This window comes from Chrysochloris asiatica, unplaced genomic scaffold (assembly GCF_000296735.1).
Source record: "Chrysochloris asiatica unplaced genomic scaffold, ChrAsi1.0 scaffold00048, whole genome shotgun sequence".
Taxonomy (NCBI): domain Eukaryota; kingdom Metazoa; phylum Chordata; class Mammalia; order Afrosoricida; family Chrysochloridae; genus Chrysochloris; species Chrysochloris asiatica.
Window position 1 is genome coordinate 4,584,962 of NW_006408566.1, and position 4,862 is coordinate 4,589,823.

The window sequence follows — 4,862 nt, forward strand, 5'->3', positions numbered from 1 at the left end:
CTGCAAACCGTAAGGTCAGCGGTTTGAAACTACCAGCTGCTCCATGGGAGAAAGATGAGGCTTTCTGCTTCCATAAAGATTTACAGCCTCGGAAACCCTGTTCAGGGTCGCTATGAGTCGGAACCGACTTGACGGCACTTGACAACAACAACAAATCAACACTCACGTAAGCAGCAGTCAAGAAATTAAATGACGTATTGCATTAGGCAAATCTGCTGTACAAGACCTTTTTTTTTTAAAGGGATGTACATTTTATTGAACACCTTAAGTACTCAAGACAGACCACATCTTCAAACAAGGCTCTCACGTGGCCTACACAGAGGACTGAAGCTTTCCCACTGGGGGCAAGGAGATGGAGAACATGGTGGACGGGTCCCCTTAAGAATGTTCTTAGGCCACTTTATCAGCTTTTGCCACAGCTTCTTCAATAGGTCCCACCATATAGAAGGCCTGCTCTGGGAGATGGTTATATTCCCCTGCTAAAATCTGCTAAAATTCTTTGATTGTCTCCTTCAAGGACACCAGCTTTCCCATATGGCCAGTGAGGACCTCAGCAACCAAGAAACGTTGGATCTTCCATGCATGGGACACAGTCAGCTTGTCTTCCTCGGAAAATTCATACATACCCAGGATACCAATGATGTCCTGGAGGGATTTGTAGTCCTGTAGGATCTTTTGCAACCCACGGGCAACATCATAATGCTCATTGCCAACAATGTTGGGATCCATTACACGGGAGGTTGAATCTAAATGATTCATAGCTGGATAGATACCCAGATCAGCTATGACATGGGACAACACAGTTGTAGCATCCAAATGGGCAAAGATAGTGGGAGGAGCAGGGTCAGTCAAGTCATTGGCAGGCACATAAATAGTCTGCACAGAGGTGATTGAACTCTTCTTTGTGGTAGTGATTCTTTCCTGTATGGTACCCATATCAGTAGCCAGGGTAGGCTGATAGCCCACAGTAAAGGGAATTTTGCCCCAAAAAGCAGACACCTCTGAGCCAGCCTTGATGAAGCAAAAAATGTTATCAATAGATAAGCATTACGTCTTGACCTTCTTGGTCTCTGAAGTATTCAGCCACAGTCAGTCCAGTCAAAGCTACTCGGGCACAAGCACCAGGTGGTTCATTCATCTGACCATACACAATGCTACCTTAGAGATAGAATCTTTTAAGTTGATAACACCAGACTCAATCATTTCATGGTACAAATCATTGCCCTCACGGGTCCTCTCACCAACACCAGCAAACACAGAATAACCACCATGGGTTTTAGTGACATTTCTGATGAATTCCATAATCAGTACAGTCTTGCCAACTCCAGCACCACCAAAAAGCCCAATTTTGCCACCCTTGGCACAGGGAGCCAGCAGATCCACAACCTTGATACAGGTAACCAGAATTTCCTGCTCAACACTCATCTCCATGAACTCAGGAGCCTCAGCATGAATAGGTGCAAATTGTTTGGTTTGGATAGGACTTCTCTCATCAGTAGGTTCTCCAATGATGTTCATGATTCTGCCTAAGGTCTCAGGACCAACAGGAATTTTGATTGGTGCGTGTGAATCCAAGAATTTCTGACCTCTAACCAAGTCTTCAGTACCATCCATAGCAATGGTCCTTACTATGCTCTCCCCAAAATGTTGGGCCACCTCCAAAACTAGCCTGCTATCCCTGCCTTGCATTTCCATGGCATTTAAAATGGGAGGTAGCCCCTCATCAAATTGGACATCCACCACTGCACTGATGACTGCCGCGATGCGCCCAGTGGTGGTACCTGCTTTTGGTGAAGGAGATGTTTGCCCAACATAATCTCTGCCAGGTTGGAGTGCTGCCAGGACAGCCCTCAGCAAAAGCTGGATTGGGGGCAGCGATGCTGAAGGGCTGAGTCCCCGAAAAGCCCTGGAGTCTGAGGCAGCAGCCACACGACGCACAGGTCCCAACATGGCAGAGTCTGGGTGACAACCACAAGACCTTTTTAAAGTGTTGAAGAGCAAAGATGTCAGCTTGAGGACTAAGGTGCACCTGACCCAAGCCATGGTATTTTCAATAACCTTATATGCATGCAAAAGCTGGACGGTGAATAAGGAAGACCATAGAAGAATTAATGCTTTTGAGTTATGGCATTGGAGGAGAATATTGAAAGTGCCATGGACTGCCAAAAGAACCAATATTTCCATTTTGGAAGAAGTGCAGCCAGAGTGCTCCTTGGAGGCCAAGGTAGCCAAACTTCATCTCTCACACTTCAGATATATTGTCAGGAGGGACCAGTCACTAGAGAAGGATATCATGTTTGGTAAGGAGGAGGGTCAGAGAAAAAGATGAAGACCCCCAACAAGATGGATTGGCCAAGTGGCAGTATCGATTGACTCAAGCATGGCAACAATAGTGATGTTGGCCCAGGATTGGGCAGTGTTTCTTTCTGCTGTGCATAAGGTTGTTGTGGGTCAGTACCAACTCGATAGCACCTAACAGCAACAACAATATCATATTCCAAAGAGAGGTGATCCAATGGAATGCAGAAATAATCACACAATATAATTAATATCACATGCAAGTAAAACTTTGCTAAAGATAATACAAAAGCTGCAACCATACACATTGACAGAGAACTTTCAGAGGTTCAAGTGGGATTCAGAAGAGAACATGGAATGAGGGATATCATTGCTGACATCAGATGGATTTTGGCTGAAAGCAGAGAATACCAGAAAGATGTTTACCTGTGCTTTATTGACTGTGCAAAGCTTTCAATTATGTTGATTATGAGAAGATTGTGGAGAATGAGTATTCCAGAACACTTAATTGTGCTTATAAGGAACTGTACATCAACCAAGAGACAGTTGTTCAAAAGAAGGGAAAACTGAATGATTTAAAATTAGGAAAGGTGTGTGACAGAGTTGTATTCTTTCACCATATATATTCAATCTGTATGCTGAGCAAATAATTCAAGAATCTGGATTATATGAAGAAAAGATGGCATCAGGATTGGAGGAAGACTCATTACAACCTACAATAGGCAGATGAACAACCTTGCTTGCTGAAACCAAAGAGGACTTAAAATACTTACTGATGAAGATCAAAGACCACAACCTTTGGTATGAGTTGCATCTCAATGTAAAGAAAACAAAAATCCTCAACAATGGACCCATAAGTAATACCATATCAATGGAGAAAAGATTGAAGTTATTATAGACTTCATTTGCTCAATACTCACAGAAGCAGCAGTCAAGAAATCAAGCGTCATATTGCATTGGGTAAATCTGCTACACAAGATCACTTTAATGTATTGAAGAGCGAAGATGTCAGTTTGAGGACTAAGGTGCACCTGACCCAAGTCATGGTAAGGAAGACCATATAAGAATTGATGTACTTGTGTTATAGTGTTGAAGGAGAATAATAAAAGTACCATGGACTGCCAAAAGACCAAATTGGTGTGTGTTGGAAGAAGTATTGTTAGAATGCTCCTTGGAAGCCAGGAGACACTTTGGGCATATTATCAAGAGGGACTGGTTTCTTGAGATGGATGTCATGTTTGGTATAGCGGAGAGTCGAGGAAAAAGAGGCAGATCCCCGACAACATAGATTGGAAGAGTTGCTGCAGCAGTGGGCTTGGTTGTAGCACAGGACCAGGTAGTGTTTCATTTTGTTGGATATAATATCACTATGGTTTGGTACTGACTCTATGGAACTTAACAACAACAGCAACAATGTTGAAAAAATAATCTGAGAACTTGGATTATATGAAGAACATAGCATCAGGATTGGAGATAGACTCATTAACTACATGTGAAATGCAGATGATACATCCTTCATTGCTGAAAACAAAGGACTCAAAGTACTTACTGATAAAGATCAAAGACCACAGGCTTCAGTATGGGTTGTACCTCAATATAAAGAAAACAAAAATCCTTACCCCTGGACTATTAAATAGCATCATGATAAATGGAGAAAATATTGATGTTGTCAGAGTCTTCATTTTGCTCAGATCAACCATCAACTCTCATGAAAGATGCAATCAAGAAATCAAATGACATATTGCATTAGGCAAATCTGCTGAACAAGAACTTTTTAAAGTGTTCAAGAGCAAAGATGCCAGGTTGAGGACTAAGGGGCAAGTGACACAAGTCATGGTATTTCAGTAGCCTCATATGCATGTGAAAATTGGACATTGAATAAGGGAGACCATCGAAAAATTGATGCATTTGAGTTCTGGTGTTGGATAAGAATATTGAAAGTACCATGGACTGCCAGAAGAACAAACAGATCTGTGTTGGAAGAAGTACAGCAAAAGTGCTCTTTGGAAGCCAGGATGGCCAGACTTCATCTTTCATACTTCGGACGTATTATCAGGAGAGACCAGTTCCTGGAGCATGATCTCCGGGTAAATAAAGTGTTATACCAGCAAAAAAGAGGAAGCCCCCCAGTGAGATGGATTTTCACATTGGGCTCAAGCTTAACAAGTGTTGTGAGGATGGTTCAGGACCAGGCAGTGTTTTGTTCTGTTGTGCATGATGTTGCTATAAGTTGGAATCAACTTGAAGGAACATAACAACAACATATGTCCACATGGTACTTATGGAAACCAAAACCAAAACCAATAATATTTATTATTGCTCCAAAGAAAATGAAATACTTAAATAAGAATCCAACAAAAACATTTATTGGACCTGTATACTGACAATTAAAAATGCTGGTAAAAAAATTATAAATGGAGAGAACAAACAAGATGGCAGATCGGATGGACATATAGCAGAGAGCTCCGCCAACAACAACACAGAATACCCGACCAAGCAGGTTCAGGGGATGGTCCCAGAACTCTGAACCACATATAAAGGAATACTTAGAAGGTTGGAAGGCT

At 42.1% G+C, this 4,862-nt stretch overlaps 1 pseudogene; it reads right to left on the reverse strand.

Moving 5' to 3' along the window:
• Positions 1-378: 378 nt before the first annotated feature.
• Positions 379-1,950, reverse strand: LOC102825484 (annotated as a pseudogene).
• Positions 1,951-4,862: the final 2,912 nt, after the last annotated feature.